This window comes from Spermophilus citellus (assembly GCF_964194105.1).
Source record: "Spermophilus citellus genome assembly, chromosome: 16".
NCBI lineage: Eukaryota > Metazoa > Chordata > Mammalia > Rodentia > Sciuridae > Spermophilus > Spermophilus citellus.
Window position 1 is genome coordinate 69,449,998 of NC_138196.1, and position 20,490 is coordinate 69,470,487.

Sequence of the window (20,490 nt, forward strand, 5' to 3'; positions counted from 1 at the left end):
AGAATGCTAAAGAACAGCAAGATAAACGGAGGCAATGAAGACAGATGGGGCATCAAAGAACCAATCTAGGAGGAAAGGTTTATAGCCTGACCTTCTTGTATTCTTAGAACAGCATCATTAGCAGTTCTAATTACTTTTTTTCAAGCAATTGGATCATTTTCCTATCTCAAAGCCTGCGGTTACTTACATTCCCAAACTCTTACCTCTCACAGTGTTTTTATCTACTATATTTCCCATTTGCTTTGATTTTTTTAAAAAAAATCTTCATTATTTTGGTATTTAAAAATACTTGTTTCTCGAAGTTGTTCATGCATTTGAAATGTTCTTTTGTACTTTGGTGGAAAGAATAAGTAGCTATTCTTTAAAAACTCTTTTTAAAACTATAATAAAAGGTAAGGAACTTGGCAAAGATGTTAAATATATATACATATTTACAATGCATATAAATAATATGTTATAAATGCTAATATACCTAAAGTGTTTTAATTTGAAAATAACTAAATACAAGTTACCACTTCTACATTTTTCCTACATTGTATTTTCTACATTATTTTTAATCTACAGGCATCACAGCCTTAAAGCCTTTTTATATTTTTATTTTTAAAAATACTTTCTGGTTCTGCTTTTATTTTTTTAATTTTTTTTTCTGGTTCTGCTTTTCAAAAGTAATTTATTACCCTTTTCTCAGAATTGTCTTACTTAATTTCACAAACTTAATGCATTAACAAGCCTACTTAATGCAGATACTGGCCTTCAAATTGTCATTGCCATTACTACAACAACAACAACTACTACTACTAGTATCCTGCCACTATTACTACTATCTTGAGTTCTTCTATTTACAAAAATTAGAGTTTCTTTAGAAAAATTGTACCTGCATTTGTAATACATTCCATTCCTAGTCTCTATATCTCTATTGGATAACGGTGGATGATCCCAGTGGTCCAGTCTTCATTTCTCACCTAGACACTCAGCTAAGCTTCTGCAATCAACACTGACTGCTGGTGCTGACCTCTAACATCTTAGTTTCTTTCAGAGGCCATATATGGTACCTAATCCCAGAGAAATCAGGGAGTTCCTTGAAGCATTGACGGATTAGAACACAAACCTCCGTTGTTGAGATCTGGTCTCTGAACAGAGAGTTTTTGACCCAAGCAGTTCTAGGCTGATGGAAGGGATGGATCTGTTTCTCTATGTGTATGTGTGTTTTTATCAACACTGGAGAATCTTCAAAAGTATTGAGGCTGCTCCTATTTATCCCTCTAGTAAAATTTATATGAATATTATAAACAAATTTTAACCAAAAGAATTGGTATCACATCTTATGTTGCTTTCCATAAACCAAGCATCCTGAACTTTTCCGCCAAGCCTGGGCCTGGGAGGTTCCAGTCATTCTGGCTGCAGCACAGGTGTTCACCATCTTGACGTGGCTCCTGAGAAGCCAAAAAAAAAAAAAAAAAAAAAAAAAAAAAAAAAAAAAAAACTTTCTCCTTACTCTTGCCGTCAATCTAAACACTGACTTAGAAATCTTTCTTGATTTCCTTCTTGGTCCCTGGCCCCATCTCCATCACACCCACCCAGACCACACTCATCCTCAGACACACATTTCCTCAGTTTCTTGGGCTCTGACTCCAGTTATCCTGGTGGTGCCAGGTTCTGGGAACTCCTAGAGGCGCTGCTGCCGCCTCCGCCGGCTCTGCGTTCCCCGCGTGAGCGCTGGATTATTCCAGTTTTTGAGCATGGCAGATTTCCACCGGATGACATCATGGGAGCCGAGTGAGTGCCGGCTCCGAGAGGGGGACTGAGAAGGGGAGGGGGAGCAGAGGAGGGAAGAGGGCTGGGGAGCGGAGCCAGATCCGGGCTGCCTGCCACCGGTGCGTGTCCACTAGCTGGGGAGGAGCGCTCCACCAGCTACTGACAAAGGATGGGAGGATGCCGGTTCCCCGGGATGCCGGCCGCGCGCAGCCTGGTGGCCGCCTGAGCCACTTCACCCTCCGCCGGTGAGTGATTGCAAAGATCATTCAATCAGCCTCGCTGTGAGTTCGCACTCTCTTCCGCTTTCTGTCCTGGGAGGTTATCTCTGATCCCAAGCGCGGGACTTGGCACAGCACTAGCCCGGAGCGCAGGCAGCAGGTGCCTTTGCTCGGTGGAACTGTGTCAGAGCTTATGCTCCTGGCTGGGGTTTGTGCGGCTTGTTGGGACCCAACCCGCTGGCGAGAGCTCGCCTGGGAGGCGCCGCTCTGGTGAGTGGAGCCTGCTCCAGCTGGTTGCCTGAGGTAGTTACCTCTATTGGACCCCAGCGCCCGCCGTGCGCTCACGCTGCTTCTGTGGATCCCGAGTGCACAGCGCGCTGCTTACACCCGCGTGGTACTAGTCATTCAGCCGCACCCCTCCGAAAGCGCTGAGTCGATGACTGTCACTCCACAGGCTCACGCACTCCCAGTGTGGGCTTGAGGGAGCAAGCACTGGTTACCCAGGGAGGGCGCGCACCACGGAAGACTGAGGGCAGTCTTTGTCTTGGGTTTATCGCTGATGCGCTCAAACCTGAGTCAGGCTCACTGCAACTGTAGGGTCCAATCCTGGTTCCCTGCACCCACCCCACTGGGCGAGGGATGTCATTGTGTTCCGGAGGCAGGCGGGATTGAGAGCTGGAGATTTAAAACGCCGAAGGGTCCTGCGCTCACGGGTGAGTGTCGCAGTTTTCTAGGTGTAGAGCTAGCTTCTGGAGCTCCCGGGAGTGAAGTGGCCAGTTGAGTCAGAGAGACGCCCAAGTTCTATCCCCAAGTGGTGAAAGGAAAAGAGCAAACTTAGCGATACTTACCCTCGATCTTTTTTTCCCCTCTCTGTCTTTCTTTCTGGCACTGAAGCGTTTATCTTGGGGATTATTTGTAGCAGGTGGATGGAGTCGCAACGTTCAATATGTAGTTAGCCCCACATTTTCTTGGCAATTTCTTTTGTTACTCAGTAGGTCCAGAAAAGGTTTGCTTGCTAAACATGTTGGAGATCAGTATCTTTTCTATTTAGAGCACAGCCAGTTTAAAGGGACTAGGAACCTGCTCAGGTACCTTAGTTGAGAGTTGCGTCTCCCACTTATAACTGTCAATGTAGCAAAGCCCGCGTCTGTTTGGGAAAAGCACAGATTTTGCGTAACAAGGAAGTGGCGATATTTACTGGAACATTATGCGTAATGTCAGTTAACATTGTGCTTAATGCCCCCCTACCCCCCCCCAAAAAAAAAACCTGCTCTGTGGAAAAAAGATGGAAACAAATGAAAATTTGCCACTTTGGGGTTTAGTTGCTTTTTTTTGGGGGGGGGGTGAGTTTTAATCCACTGAAATCTAAAATATTTACCAGTTTAAAAGCTATTATGTGTGTGTGTATAAAAATTAATGTATAATAGATAAATAAACAATCCCTGCACATTAAGGAGATTCTTGGTATACCAGTTTGGTATTCCTGTGCGTAACATAGTAATAGAATATAAGAAAGTGACAATGGCAGTTATAATTCAAAGGGTGTTTTTTAATTTTTTATTTTAAAAGCTTACTGCTTTTATTTAGATTCCTTCTTTGTCTTTAAAGACAGGTGATCCTACTAAGGATTTTCTAAGAGGATTTATAGTACATTGTCTTGATCAGCAATTGCTCTTCTGATGAAGTTTAAGGTCCTTTCAGAGCAGACATGATAAAGTATTTGACTAATAAATGTAGTGGAAGTAAAGAAGGATCTGGATGAAGAGTAGAGGGAAGTTTTACTAAATATGAATAGTGGAACTAAGAAGGGCATCAGAGGGTGCTACATTAGTTTTGATTTTGGAAAGGCTTATGTTAGCTTTTAAATGGTTCTCTCTCCTGGGAAGTGCATAATTAAGTGTTTGATTATGTTGACAGGTCTGTAATATGACCAAGGAGAGCTTGTCTTTATCCAGGATTTCTGGGGGCTAGCAGCAACATTTTCTCCAGTGATTCAGAGATGTGTTTATTTCATTGTTTGTTTCTTGATTTCTTGTCACAAAAAAAGCCTCCATCTGTTTCTTCAATCGTTTTTTAACTTTCTAACTTTGTCATATTCGTCTCTTTATAGTAAAGCATACAGAGCTTTATGTTAAGGTTCTCAGAGAACCTGTTGCTCACATGGACTGCTTTTCTCAGATAGTGTAATAGTAAAAGCTCTTTTAAAAACCTGCTCAGAGAATGTATGATCTGCTGATGTGCTCATGTGATGGGGTGTCCCTGACATAAAAATGTATGTCACCATAAAATATATATATACTTTTTATCAAACTGTCAACCAGCCATGATAGGCAGGAGATATTGTGGCATTTAGTTCATGGCTTTTGGCATGAACCTTTAAAAATAAGATGTTTTGCCCATTTTACATGGTAAATAAAAATGCACATTAAAGAAAAAAGATACATTTTTATTTAAAAATCTTTAATTTTATTTCAAACTATTTTGTCTAAGATCAAAATGCTTTGATGTTTTACTATACATGCATTAACACATGTAAGGAAAGTCATCACAAAATGTAAGCACTGATATGATTTGATATATTTGATAGCAAGTGCAATATTATTTTAAAAAACACATGGGTGAAAATAATGTATTGAACTGAGATTATTCTTCTAATGTTTTTTCATGTATTTTACAAAAAAGAACCTTAGCTATTTTGTTACACAAAGACTCAGCTAAGAAAGATGAGGAAGAAGAGAAAGAAGTTGTATTATAAGACAAAAACAAAGCCACCGCTTCTTGCCCAGAGGGGGTGAGAGTGATGTTCCAAGGTCATGGAAAGAGCATTATGTTGGTGTTTCCTCTAACATAAGATTATGTATGAGGAACAAGTTCATCCTATTTGATGGCATCTTGCTTTCAATGTTCCAGTTGGTTGATTTAAAGATACTCATAGAAACTCTATGATATGAAATTTGTTTCACCTTCCTTGTGGCAAAATTGTACCTTGAACTCCATCAAATGTTGTCTTATAACCTTTCTATAAGGAGGTCTTATGGCTTTTTCAAGCTTAAAGATGCTTATGGATCACAAAACATGATGGTTTAACTTTGGGGTAGGCCTTTGGTAGGGAAACCCATCAGTAAAGCTGAAAGGTTTTAGCATCTTCTTTTGAAATTACAGATTAAAAATGAAGGTCAACAGTTACAGGAAATTATTGAGGAATGTGGTGCTATCTTACTTAGAGGATAAAGATACTGGAGTTTTCATAAAGTTAAAGGAATTTTAAGCAAAAATCTTCAGAAGCAACCATTGTCCTTTTGTTATGTATTGGATACATTTTTGCAACTTAATGGGCCCTTCTATGTTGTTTTTAATTAATTTCCTACTTTGTAGTCTCCAAAAGATGAACACTAGTTGGGAAATATGCATTTCAGTTTTGACTTTGTCATCTCTTAGAGGAAAAAAAATCTCTTTGAACATTACTTTCATTTACATAAAATAAAGATGATAATATATTTGTCTTGCTTTTTCACTGAGGGAGGAGGTAGTACATAGCAAATGAGTTAATGTACAAAAGTGATTTGGAAAATAGAGGGAAACTATCTGACAAATATGATGTCTTAGTGGACTTAGTAACTTTAAAATTTCTGATTAGTTGAAGTCAAAGAAGTAAATGTAAAGAGGTGAATCTAGTTTCTGATTTCTATTTTAAACACCTGGCACTTTTAATTTGTGGCATTCAAGAATATTTAAACTATATATACAATTTGTGTTTGGTAGATCAACAATTTATCTTGTTATTCTTTTGACTTTTAACTTCTACCAAACCTGTCAGTCTTATTATTATTGTCAAAGGTCTTTGTCTCTGGTTGATTTTAAGATTTTTCTTTTGTCTTTATTTTTCTTCAATTGTACTATGATGTTCCAAGGCATGGTTTCTTTGTATTTATCCTCCTTAAATTCAAACATTCTTGAATTTGTGGATTAATATATTTCATCAGGTAAAATTAAAAAAACCTTAGCTATACTGGTGAATTCTTGTATCATATCTTTTGTTCTATCTCTTTTCCATTTCTGAGTTCTCAGTTCATGTTCAGCAGATGATTTCACTGTACTTAGAATGCCTCTTACATTTGTTTCACTATTTTCACTCTTCTTTTTCTCTCTGCTATTGTTTAGACATTTCCTTTTGACCCTTTTTCCTTCAATTTACTAATTTTCGTTTCTGCTATGTCTGTTATGCTTTCAAGTTCATCTATGGGCTAGCACTCCAATTATTACCTTTATTTCAGTTTTCATACATGCACTCAACTCTTTTTTTATAGATTCTAATTTAGCTATTTTCTCTATTTTGTCTTCTGTTGCTTTGAATATATTAATTAAAATTATTTTATTTGTCTGCTTTTGCCCATAACCATATTGTTCGAGCCTCTTCTCAATGTCTCTCTTTTCTCTTGATTTTAGTCATTGTGTATAAAATTGTAGAGTTTCTAGATAATTTATACATTTCCAAAGAGATGTTGATATTTTCTCTGCATGGTATGTACAATGGGCAGGGGGTGGCCAAGTCAGTGTTCTTAGACTTTGTTCCCTTCTGGGGCACTGAGCTACCAGGCACAGGTGTCCAGGGCCTCCCACTGTAGCATTCACAGGTTCTAGACACAGCCAGGATAAGACATCTGAGAATATTGCTATTCTTTTTAGAAATTTCCTTCTTCATGTCTTAGCCTCCAGTTATATGTGCAACTTCAGATTTCAGCAGATGTCATGTAGGTAAGATCAGGCAGGTGTCAGCTGAAATTTTTTATTTTTTGTCGAGGGTATCTTGGCCCTTCATATCTGTAATGGTATCATAATCATGGTATCTCTCTGCTAGAGAGATACCCCTGAACCCGCCCTCCCCCCCACCCCCCATCTGCCCCATAAAACTGCAAAAAAAAAAAAAAAAATCTGTGCTGAAATCTTTATTTCATAGCAGTAGTCCTCTGCTAAAGCAAAGCCCATATTCTGAAGATCTTGCTGTGTTTCCAGATTGGCAATTACCTTTACTCTTTACCCCTAGGGGAAGGAAAACACCTTAAAAGTCAGCTTATCTCTTTGATACTTAATCTATCTGAAATTGTGATGCTTCTGGTCGGGATGTGTTCAGAAGCTCTCTGTTATGATTTGGTTCTTGGGTGTCCCTAAAGGCCCATGTTTTAAAGGCTTGGTATCCTGTTGGTGCTACTGGGAAGTGGTGGGAACTTAAGAGTTAGGGCCTAGTGGGAGGTCTTCAGGTTCTAGGGGCTTGTCCCTGAAGGGGATAGTGAGATCCCCACCTCTTTCTCTTCGTCTCTGTTTCCTGGTCATAAGATGAGTGGTTTTGCTCTGCCAACATGTTCCCCACCATGAGTGCTGTGTTGCCACTGACCAACTGATCGTGCACTAAAACTCAAAACTGTGAGCCGAAATAAACCTGTGCTATTCATAATGTGAGTATCTCAGGCATTTGTTACAGTCATGGAAAGCTGACTCATATACTCTCTTTGTTCTTATTAGAATTTCCCCCTCAGACTCAGCTCTTATAGTTGTTCTTGGTAGTGGTATTGGTCTACTGTGGCTTACTTTACCAAAACTGTCAATTGAAATGGGTCACTATTTATAACTGATTATAAATGTAGATGTACAAGGATGCAGGCTCACTCTAATAAAAGCAGAGTTAGTAGCCTCAACCTATAGGTTTCTAGGCAATACAGCTAACTCCAAGCCCATTTGATTTTTGAAAAACATTGTTATAAAAAGAGGCCAGATTCTACTAAGCATTATATGATGTGCCATTTGGTATCGAAACACTTTTGTTGTTGATGTTCTGTTTTGTTTTTTGAGGTAGATCTTAGGGATAGTGAAGGTTAATAATTCAAATAACGAATAAATTTGAATTCTTTGTCAACAAAAGACAAGCTAGTAGCTTACTGATCTCTTTATTTATTGGTATATGGATAAAACTCAGAATATATTCTTAGACCAACTCACAGAACCATAGTTAATCCAGATCCTACCTGAGGAAGGCTGTTAGATACATAAGGTACAAATTAACTATATTTCTGTAGATTGGCTTGGAATTTTTGATATTCTGCCTAGTGATAGATGATCCTCAAGGTGAACTAACATATATAATGCTCTTGTTAAGTGATTACCTATTCCAGACAGCATATTAGAAACCACTGGTTTCTGGAGATACAATCAGCAATTGGAAAATGCCCAGAATGGACTCTTTTCCTTCCTGATTCAATGTCCCAAAGTATTCTAGAAGATTCGTTGAACCTGAGGGAAAGTGGTAAATTATTTCTTTCAGCACTGCTAGTTCATTGTCTGAGACTGGCCCTGTGTGCCGTGAGCAATGCTTTGATTCCCACAGGGTATGCCACAGGCTTCCCGGGCCCCCCCTCAATCCTCTTCCTCACTTCTGATTCTGGCTGACATTGCAGACAGGCTTTGACTCAGTTGTGGGGGGCTTTTTCACAGCTCAGACTTGTGTGGAGTATCTTCCACTTTCCGCTCTGTGACTTTGCTAGCATGTGTTTACTAGTAAAGGTCCATGCAGTCTGTAAATGGGGAGGATCTAACCCTACTCAAGAAGCCCCGCAGCCAGTGGGAATGGGTGGACCGTTCTGGGAGGCATCCTGTAGCTCCTGAGAAGTCCAGGTGGGACGGTGCCTCCACTGCTCCTGATGGTCAATGAAATTCCACAAGCTTGTCCTGGTTTATGTTCTTTCTGGATTTCATTTCACTCAGTACCTCAGCTTACTTCTTGGGGTCATCCTTCACTGTTTTCCCATGGTTTCTTAGTTCAACCTCTGATTGGAAGGAAGCAAGATATATAAATTGGCTTTTATTCCTCTGGAAGAAGATGAAAAAAAGAAAAGAATCAGGATTACAACTATAAGCCATATCCACTTATAGTGAGAGAATTAATGGGGAAGAAGCTAAAATGACTTTTATTTATTTATCCATTTATTTAGTTATTTACAAATTGATTATCTTTCAGGTCACAAATGAGGCCACATAAATTTTTTTTAGTAATAATAAGATCATCTGTTGATCTAATGATTAATTTCCCTCCCTCTTTCCTTTCTTTTTTGCTCTCCTTTAATATATATTTATTGGCAGCCCATTCTGTGCCTAGCAATCAGCTTGGCCTTGGTGACATAATGATGAGTAGAAAATGTATCCTGATTTCTGTTACTTTGGAACTTTTTATTTCTGTGCAGTTAATTAAATAATCACATGAACTAATACACAGAAGCAAGAGTGAGTATGCTGAAGGACAGTACACACTGATGGGGACGCCTGCTGTAGGGAATTTGACTTGTCCATAGAGCTTCAGACAACTCTTATTTTAGGAAGTAACATTTGAATTTATATTTGAAAGGAAAAAATAGTTAATTTAGTGAGGAGAGAATGTAAAAATTTTCTACCAGGAGAACAAATGGAAGGTGCTGAAGGCTCTATTGTTAAGAGAAGCTTGGAAATTATGCAGGAGTCATACACAGTGGAGGAAGTATGACATGGGTTATGGGGATGTGCCAGACATAAGGGATAGGTATAGAATGTTTGGTATATTAAGGAATAAAATGTGTGCATGAATGGAGGTTGGGGATTTCTAAAGAAGGGCTCAACTAATAAGTAAGACTGTTAGCAAAAGAAGAAGTAGAAGAAGAATCTGGGGAGAATTTTGTATAAAATACACAGGCTAAGAAATACTAAGAGTTATGAACATTTGAAAAAAGTGGGATTTGTAGAAATTGATAATTTTGTTAGTGAATTTCTAAAGAATACAGTTGAAAGCAAAGAGACATTATTCATTTATTTCTCAGTTAATTTATCCTAGCTTATGATGATGATACTTCAGAACTGCATATGAGGCTTTTTAAATTCAACACATCTAAGTAGTGGTAGAGTATAATAAAATGCATATATTTTTATCATTATATTAATTTTTAGAGTGGTAGAATTATAGGTAAATTTTTTAAAAAATTATTTCAATTAAAATTTTACTTGAGATTGATTTTAATAATATAATGCAGAAAAGTTTATTTATATGCTACTGAAGCATGGTGCTAGCTATACTTAATTATTCAGTCCCAAATCAGTTCCTGTATTGAGGTTTTATTTATTTTTTATTTATTTTTATTATTTTTTTAATTGTTGGTCGTTCAAAACATTACATAGTTCTTAATATATCATATTTCACAGTTTGATTCAAGTGGGTTATGAACTCCCATTTTTACCCCGTATACAGATTGCTGTATCACATCAGTTACACTTCCATTGATTTACATATTGCCATTCTAGTGTCTGATGTATTCTGCTGTCTATCCTATTCTCTACTACCCCCCTCCCCTCCCCTCCCCTCTTCTCTCTCTACCCCCTCTACTGTAAATCATTTCTTCCACTTGTATTATTCTTCCCTTACCCCCATTTCCTCTTATATGTAATTTTGTATAACCCTGATGATCACCTTCTATTTCCATGCAATTTCCCTTCTCTCTCCCTTTCCCTCCCACCTCTCATCCCTGTTTAATGTTGATCTTCTTCTCAAGCTCTTCATCCCTACCTTGTCCTTGGTTACTCCCCTTATATCAGAGCAGTCATTTGGCATTTTTTTTAAGGATTGGCTAGCTTCACTTAGCATAATCTGCTCTAATGCCATCCATTTCCCGCCAAATTCTATGATTTTGTCATTTTTTAATGCAGAGTAATACTCCATTGTGTATAAATGCCACATTTGTTTTTATCCATTCATCTATTGAAGGGCATCTAGGTTGGTTCCACAATCTTGCTATCGTAAATTGTGCTGCTATGAACATCGATGTAGCAGTGTCCCTGTAGCATGCTCTTATTAGGTCTTTAGGGAATGGACCGAGAAGGGGAATAGCTGGGTCAAATGGTGGTTCCATTCACAGCTTTCCAAGAAATCTCCATACTGCTTTCCAAATTGGCTGCACCAATTTGCAGTCCCACCAACACCTGAACAAGTGTACCCTTTTCCCTGCATCCTCGCCAGCACTTATTGTTGTTTGACTTCATAATGGCTGCCAATCTTACTGGAGTGAGATGGTATCTTAGGGTGGTTTTGATTTGCATTTCTCTGACTGCTAGAGATGGAGAGCATTTTTTCATGTACTTATTGATTGATTGTATGTCCTCCTCTGAGAAGTGTCTGTTCAGGTCCTTGGCCCATTTGTTGATTGGGTTATTTGTTATCTTATTGTCTAATTTTTTGAGTTCTTTGTATACTCTGGATATTAGGGCTCTATCTGAAGTGTGAGGAGTAAAGATTTGTTCCCAGGACGTAGGCTCCCTATTTAACTCTCTTATTGTTTCTTTTGCTGAGAAAAAACTTTTTAGTTTGAGTAAGTCCCAATTGTTGATTCTAGTTGTTAACTCTTGCACTATGGGTGTCCTATTGAGGAATTTGGAGCCCGACCCCACAATATGTAGATCGGAGCCAACTTTTTCTTCTATCAGATGCAGAGTCTCTGATTTGATATCAAGCTCCTTGATCCATTTTGAGTTAACTTTTGTGCATGGCGAGAGAAAGGGATTCAGTTTCATTTTGTTGCATATGGATTTCCAGTTTTCCCAACACCATTTGTTGAAGATACTATCCTTCCTCCATTGCATGCTTTTAGCCCCTTTATCAAATATAAGATAGTTGTAACTTTGTGGATTAGTCTCTGTGTCCTCTATTCTATACCATTGGTCCACCCGCCTGTTTTGGTACCAGTACCATACTGTTTTTGTCACTATTGCTCTGTAATATAGTTTGAAATCTGGTATCGCTATACCGCCTGATTCACACTTCCTGCCTAGAATTGCTTTTGCTATTCTGGGTCTTTTATTTTTCCATATGAATTTCATGATTGCTTTATCTATTTCTACAAGAAATGCCATTGGGATTTTGATTGGCATTGCATTAAACCTATAGAGAACTTTTGGTAATATCGCCATTTTGATAATGTTAGTTCTGCCTATCCATGAACAGGGTATATTTTTCCATCTTCTAAGATCTTCTTCTACTTCTCTCTTTAGGGTTCTGTAGTTTTCATTGTATAAATCTTTCACCTCTTTTGTTAGGTTGATTCCCAAGTATTTAAATTTTTTTGAGGATATTGTGAATGGAGTGTTTTTCCTCATTTCCATTTCAGAAGTTTTGTCGCTGATATACAGAAATGCCTTTGATTTATGCGTGTTGATTTTATATCCTGCCACTTTGCTGAATTAATTTATTAGTTCTAGTAGTTTCTTTGTAGACCCTTTTGGGTCTTCTAGGTATAGAATCATGTCATCTGCAAATAGTGATAATTTAAGTTCTTCTTTTCCTATTTTTATGCCTTTAATTTCTTTCGTCTGTCTAATTGCTCTGGCCAGTGTTTCGAGAACTATATTGAATAGAAGTGGAGATAGAGGGCATCCCTGTCTTGTTCCAGATTTTAGAGGGAATGCCTTTAACTTTTGTCCATTCAGAATGATGCTAGCATGAGGCTTAGCATAGATAGCTTTTACAATGTCAAGGTAAGTTCCTGTTATCCCTAGTTTTTCTAATGTTTTGAACATAAAGGGATGCTGTACTTGTCAAATGCTTTCTCTGCGTCTATCAAGATGATCATATGGTTCTTATCTTTAAGTCTATTGATGTGGAGAATAACATTTATTGATTTCCGTATATTGAACCATCCTTGCATCCCAGGGATGAATCCTACTTGATCATGGTGCACAATTTTTTTGATGTGTTTTTGTATTCGATTCGCCAGAATTTTATTGAGGATTTTTGCATCTAGGTTCATTAGAGATATTGGTCTGTAGTTTTCTTTCTTTGAGGTGTCTTTGTGTGGTTTCAGAATCAGGGTGATGTTGGCCTCATAGAATGAATTTGGAAGAGCTCCCTCTTTTTCTATTTCCTGAAATAACTTGAAAAGTATTGGTATTAATTCTTCTTTAAAGGTTTTGTAAAACTCCGCTGTATACCCATCCGGTCCTGGGCTTTTCTTGGTTGGTAGTCTTTTGATGGCTTCTTCAATTGCATTCATTGATATTGGTCTGTTCAAATTGTGTGTATCCTCCTGACTCAGTCTCGGCAAATCATATGACTTAAGAAATTTATCAATGTCTTCACTATCTTCTATTTTATTGGAATATAGGTTTTCAAAATAACTTCTAATTGTCTTCTGTATTTCTGTAGCATCTGTTGTGATATTGCCTTTTTCATCCCCTATGTTAGTAATTTGAGTTCTCTCTCTTCTTCTCTTCATTAGCATGGCTAAAGGTCTGTCTATCTTATTTATTTTTTCGAAGAACCAACTTTTAGTTAGGTTAATTTTTTCAATAGTTTCTTTTGTTTCAATTTCATTGATTTCCGCTCTGATTTTAATTATTTCTTGCCTTCTGCTACATTTGCTGTTGTTTTGCTCTTCCTTTTCTAGGGCTTTGAGATGAAGTGTGAGCTCATTTGTTTGTTGGTTTTTTCTTTTTTTGAGGAATGACCCCCAGGCGATGAATTTTCCTCTTAAAACTGCTTTCATTGTGTCCCATAGATTCCGATATGTTGTGCCTGTATTTTCATTTATCTCTAAGAATTTTTTGATTTCCTCCTTTATGTCTTATGTAACCCATTGATCATTCAGTAACATATTGTTCATTTTCCATGTGATGTAGGATTTTTCCTTCCTTCTTTTATCATTGATTTCCAGTTTCATTCCATTATGATCAGATAAAATGCATGGTATTATCTCCACCCCTGTATATTTACTGAGGGTTGCCCTATGGCATAATATATGGTCTACTTTTGAGAAGGATCCATGTGCTGCTGAGAAAAAAGTATATCCATTTGATGATGGTTGATATATTCTATATATGTCAGTTAAGTCTAGGTTATTGATTGTGGTATTGAGTTCTATAGTTTCTTTATTCAACTTTTGTTTGGAGGATCTGTCCAATGGTGAGAGAGGTGTGTTGAAGTCACCCATAATTATTGTGTTGTGGTCTATTTGATTCTTGAACTTGAGGAGAATTTGTTTTATGAATGTCGCAGCACCATTATTTGGTGCATAAATATTGATAATTGTTATGTCTTGTTGGTGAATGGTTCCTTTTAACAGTATATAATGTCCTTCTTTATCCCTTTTGATTAACTTAGTCTTGAAGTCAATTTTATTCGATATGAGGATGGCCACCCCTGCTTGCTTACGAGGACCATGTGCGTGGTACATTTTTTCCCATCCTTTCATCTTCAGCCTGTGTATGTCTTTTCCAATCAGATGTGTCTCCTGGAGGCAGCATATTGTTGGATTTGTTTTTTTAATCCATGATACCAGCCTATGTTGCTTTATTGGAGAGTTTAAACCATTAACATTCAGAGTTACTATTGATATATGGTTTGTACTTCCATCCATGTTTGATTATTTATCCTTTTTTAAAAAAATATAGTTTGTTTCTCCATGATTATCTTCCCCTCGCCCTCTGTCTTTACTGAGGCACTTCCCACTGATGGTTTTGGTTATTGTTTTTCATTTCTTCCTCGTGAAGTGTTTTGCTCAAAATGCTTTGCAATGCTGGTTTTCTGGCTGCAAATTCTTTTAACTTTTGTTTATCATGAAAGATTTTTATTTCTTTGTCATACCTGAAGCTTAATTTTGCTGGATACAGAATTCTTGGTTGGCATCCATTGTCTTTCAGTGTTTGAAATACATTGTTCCATGACCTTCTTGCTTTCAGTGTCTGTGATGAAAAATCCGTTGTTAACCTTATTGGTTTAACCCTGGTTATAATCTGTCTCCTTTCTCTTGTAGCTTTTAATATTTTCTCTTTGTTCTGTATATTGGATATCTTCATAACAATGTGTCTTGGCGTTGGTCTACTGTGATTTTGTGTGCTCGGTGTCCTGTATGCATCTTCAATTTGTATATCTGTTTCCTTTTTTATTTCTGGAAAGTTTTCTGTAATTATTTCATTCAGCAGGTTACTCATTCCCTTGGTTTGAAACTCTGTACCTTCTTCTATCCCGATGACTCGTAAGTTTGGTTTTTTTATGTTGTCCCATAACTCTTGGATGTTTTTCTCGTGATTTTTTACCAGCCTTTCTGAGTTGGCTAGACTCTTTTCAAGATGATATATTTTGTCTTCATTATCTGACGTTCTGGCTTCTACTTGCTCCACTCTGTTAGTGATACTCTCAATTGAGTTTTTAATTTGGTTTATCGTTTCCTTCATTTCTAGAATTATTGTTTGATTATTGTTTATAATCTCTATCTCCTGATAAAGATGCTTAACTTCTTCTTTTATCTGCTTATGTAATTCATTCTCCATGTGTTCTTTTGCTGCTTGAATTTGCTGTCTTGTATCCTCTTTAAGGTTCCATTCCATCTGTCTAAGGTGTTCCTTGAGTTCTTTATATGACCATTTTTCTGATGACTCTAAATCCTCCTGAATATTTAGGCTGTCCTGCATTGTTTGTACTCCTTTTCTTCCTTGCTTTTTGAAGCTGCTCATGTTACTTCTTGTTCTGTTTGACTGCTGAGTTACTGTTTACTCCCATAAATTTATTTGATGCTTGGGAGGAAAGGTATTAGAAGGGAAGGGAAGAAGTCACTAAAGAGAATGAGAGTAAACAGGTAGAATTCAAGGAAGGGGGGATAAGATAATTGAAAAGCAATGAAAAGACAAAAGAAGAAAAAAAATGGGAAATTAAAAAAGGAAAAAAAAATTTAAAAAAATAATAAAAAAATTAAAATTAAAATTAGAAGAAAAAAAATTTAAAAAAATTGTAAAAAAATTTGAAAAAACAACAAGAAAGAAAAATGAAAATGAAAGAAAAACCCAAATCAAAAAAAAAGAGAAAAGAAAAAAGAAAAAAAAAAAACTAATAAATGCAGTCTTAGAGTTTGATTAACTTCTTTTCCAGTAGGTGGCGCTGTGCCCACCAGGCCTAGTTTCTCCTGTCAATACGCGGGAACCAATCACTGTGCAGCAGCTCCTCCCAGACTGGGCGAGTCTCCAATCCTGAGTGCCTAGGGCCTCCTCTTGTGTCTAGTCACTTCCCACTTTTCCTCTAGCCAGGCCCCTCTCACGGGTGCCACTCACCACAATACTGGCTACACGCCAGGTCTGTTGCTCCCAGGAGCCGTGTTTTCATGGACGACTGGGCACACTCTTCCAGTTTGCCATTCCCTCAGACCCTAAGTTTGTAGAGCTTGGGGCTGAGAATCCTCAGCGAATTTTGCTTGTCCTCCGGTAGCCATGCCCCCGGTAGCTGGTGCAAGAGACCTCAGCTGTCAGCCCTGGTGGGAGCGGTAGTTCCGCGCCGCGGGTCCTGCACCACCTCTGATTCCCTCGGGCTGGCTATCGTGCTCACGGGAGAGCTGGGTGGGGCCCTTACGGGAGAGCTGGGAGGGGCCCTTAAGGTTTCCCCGATGTGTGGAGAGGGAAGGCTAGGGAATTACACACCTGTACCCGCAGGTTTCAATGAAGTTATCTCCTCCGCCGCAGTCTGATGACATCAGTTCTCTGCCATGGTGGTATCTCTTGCAAATGGCGACAGTTCGTTTCCCTTTGCCGGGTGACCAATGCATCGGGTGGGTCCTTACTGTCTCTCCCAAGCCCCGTTTCAAACCTGTGGCCACTACCTGTGAAGTCTCGGTTGGCATTTACCTCCGTAGGATCAGAAGATTCTGACCAGTTCTTTCAGCCGGATGGATTAGTGCTGAGTCACAGCTGTTTTTCTGCGGGAAGCACTTGAACGGGAGCTTGAATTCAGCCGATCCGGGCTCAGTGTGTGTTCTGAGAGGCCCAGACTGTTCGCCCCAGATCCATGTCAGCTCAGCATTGCCTAGTGATCCTGAGCAAACAGATTTAGGTTGTTTACGACTCCCTATGCCTGCACAGCTTAAGAGGTCAGAGACTTGATCTCTCTGCGCCCGCCGCCATGTTGGAATCCCGACACAACCTTTTTAGCAGTCTTGCTGAGCTGTCTATGTTCTTTTCAAGTTGAAATACTTTGTCTTCATTGTCTGATGTTCTATCTTCTAAGTGATCTACTCTGCTGATAGTATTCTCAATTGAGTTTTTAAGTTGGTTTATTGCTTCCTGCATTTCTAGGATTTCTATTTGTTTGTTTTTTAGTACCTCTATCTCCCTGTGTAATTGATCTTTTGCTTCCTGGATTTGTTTATGTAGTTCCTTGTCAAAGTGATCTTTCATTGTCTGATTTTGCTGTCTCATGTCTTCCTTGAGACTCCAGATCATCTGAAGCATGTATATCCTGAACTCTTTATCTGACATTCCATCTGTTGCAGCTATTACCTCTTCTAAAGTTGAGTTGACCTGCATTGCTTGTGGTCCTTTCTTTCCTTGTCTTTTCATACTGCTCGCGTTTCTTTCTGCTTGGTGAAACTGTTGTGTTTTTGAAATTTTCCCCCTATTTATTTATATTGCTTTTGTATAGTTGAGAGATCTCTCTTGCAGGGTGGGTAGTGGCTGTGCTCCTCCTCTAATTAGGGTGATCTGTCTACCACGATGGTCGGCCGCAGGTCTGCCCACCCTGCGGGCGCGGGTGGTGGCTCTGCTCTGCCCCCACTCCAATTGTGGTGACGTAACTACCACGCCCTCGGGTCGTTGGTCCTGATCTGGATGTGGGCGGCGACTCTGCTCGGCCTCTACTCCAATTGGTGTGACGTGTCTACCACGCTGGCAGGCCTCTAGGCCTGTTCTGCCGGTGGGTCGCAGGTCTGCCTACCTTGCGGGCTCGGGCGGCAGTTCTGCTCAGCCTCCACTCCAAATGGGGCTACCTGACTGCCTCTCCAACAGGTCGCTGGGCCTTTTCCGGACACGGGCGGCGGCTCTGCTCCACCCCAACTCCAACCAGTGTGACATGACTGCCTCGGTGCTACGTGTCCACCATGCTGGCAGGCTACCGGGCCTTTCCTGCCAGTGGGTCGCAGGTCTGCCTACCTTGCAGACTCAGACGGCGGTTCTACACAGCCCCTACTCCAAATGGGGTGACTTGGCTACTGCGCCGTCGGGTCGCTAGTCCTGTTCCAGGCGTAGGCAGTTACTCTCTTCGGCCCCAGCTGCAGTTGGGGTGTCGTGATACCACGCCGGCGGGTCACTTGGCCTGTTCTGGGCGCAGGCGGCAGCTCCCCTCTGCCCCTCTGGCCCCCACTGCACCCAGCAGGACCCGGACCGAGAAGCAGTTACCGCGGGGTCCCCGTCCCTGGGCCAAAGCCGCTCCGGGAGCCAGAACCCGGCCTCTCCGAGCCCGGTGCACACTCCGCTAGGAGCAGGCTCCAAGGAGCGATCTCCACGGGTTCCCCAGCCCTAGGCCAAAGCAGCTCCGGGAGCCAGAGCCTGGCCGCTCCAAGCTCTCCGAGCTCGGTGCACGCTCTGCTGGGAGCAGGCTCAAAGACGCAGTCCCCGCGTGTTCCCCAGCCCTGGGCCAAAACTGTTCCGGGGCTCAGAACCCGGCCGCTCAGAGCTCGGTGCACGCTTTTCTAGGAGCGAGCCCCAAGGAGTATTCTCCACAGGTTCTCTAGCCCTGAGCCTGAGCGATCTGTCTGCGAGACGCAGGCAAATGCCAGCCTGAAATCACCTGTTCCGTAGCTGAATGAGCTGAGATCAGTAGAAAACAGGGATGATTCCATCAGCTCCTGTATTGAGGTTTTAATAAAGTTAACTTGCCTGTATACTTGCACAAGTTTGGATTCTGGTTTTGTTAATCTCTCCCAAATTCAAATTTTAATCAATTAGAGACAAATTATTTTCCACTTAGAGCTATATTTCCTTTGATATTTCTTAGCAATTTTGCTTTAATAGAGCTGAAAGTTATGTCCCAGACACAGTGTGAAACGATTGATCCTTTAATAATTAACATAATATATACAAAAGATCTTGCCAGCTACCTTCGTTTCTTAATGAAATAACATAGCTTATATGCAGATTACTTTTAAACTTAATCTTTTATGAAATCTCTTAAACTTGTATGTCTTATTTTAAAAAATTTTTAATGAATAAATGGATAAATAAATATTCATTCAGTAACTACCACATGGAAGAGAGATTTTGTACCATGAACAATGTCAGAGGAATTAGAAGGGGGAAATTTTTGACATATTCTAGTATTAAGATATTGAGTGGCAAGTATGAAAGGTAAAATTCTTAGATTTATGGATTTGATCTTCATGACATTTATGATAAAGAATGATTCTTCAAAACAAGTGATAGATGCTATTATGTTGGGTGTTGTTATGAGAATTAACTAGATTTGTCAATTTGCAGGAATTGTTAAAAATTATGCAAAAGGTGTTAGTTTTTTTTTCATACATGACTCAACGAGCTCAAAAAACAAAAAGAAGTATTTCTTTACAAAGAAAAGCAAATATTTTCAAATGTCAATAGATGGCATAGACTATAGTTTCTTATCCTACTTTTATTAATTTTTTCAAATACTCTTCTATAAGTATGAATTATTTTCATCATAAATATAAATGCTTCTTGAATTAAAAAATAAGCAAAACTTTAATGTTAATTTCTGTTAAATTTGAATAGTTTTATTGTGGGAAGCTCTTTTTTGGTACCTTTTCTATATTTTCATATCTTTCTATATTTATGATACAGCAACCTAAAAGGCAAGTAAGAACAAAGAGTTTATTGAAGAGAAAGTGAGTGAGGATGGCCACCCAGGAATCATGAATTCTAGTTTTGTAGAACATATTCTCTGAAATGTCTTTAGAGGGGTCTGGTTTTGTAGATATAGAATAAGAAGTAATTGACAGCAAACCCATTGTTACCATGGCATTGGTGAGTAGTGCAGGTTGTTGATTGGTCATGAGTTACATAGGTTATACATTCCAGGTAAGAACTGCAATACGTAGAAGCAAAGCATTCTCCAAATTATTCATTACTTTAATGGCATCAGTGTGTCTACAAAGAACTAACTTGAGGCAGTCAAGAGCTGTATTCACCAGACTAAGAAACTCTGGCATCTAGGAGGTTGTGACTTCTGTCTCACAACCCAGGTCTTCCAGGTCCAATAAGAGTTTGCAGATGCTCTTTCTTTTACTTATGTCTTCAGTAAAAATTATAAATATTGAAAAAAATGATGTGAAAACAATCCTCTGTGCTAAGTTATACTGTATGGTGATCATATGAAAATTCCTTTGAAAATTTTGTATTTAAACGGTGTGAGATAGAATACATGCAAATAAATTGTTTTAAAGAAATTGTTTATCAACCTCACTAACTCATGAATAAATAATAGAAAACATTTCATATTGCTAAGTTTTATTCATGTGTGTTTTCATGAAGAGGAAACAGTAACCTCCCTCTCTTCCCTCTTATTTTTTCATGGCAATCAATATCTTGTTGATGATGGACTATGAACTCAGTCCATTGCAAAATCTTGGTTATTTACTTAGTGGCTGTGTGTGACTTTGACCATGTGGGTGTACTTCACCATGTGGGTGCTGGGAAGGACCGAGCCTTTGGAGCTAGAATGTTCTTT

The 20,490-nt window shown here is 39.2% G+C and overlaps 1 protein-coding gene across 1 annotated transcript in view; it reads left to right on the forward strand.

Moving 5' to 3' along the window:
* Positions 1 to 1,908: 1,908 nt before the first annotated feature.
* The window catches only part of MARCHF1 (membrane associated ring-CH-type finger 1), a gene marked incomplete at its 5' end in the record, with an annotated part of 738,150 nt that continues 719,568 nt past the window's right edge, over positions 1,909 to 20,490 (forward strand). Inside the window, one exon of the mRNA XM_081268945.1 lies at positions 1,909 to 2,000. The remainder of the gene's footprint in view (positions 2,001 to 20,490) is intronic.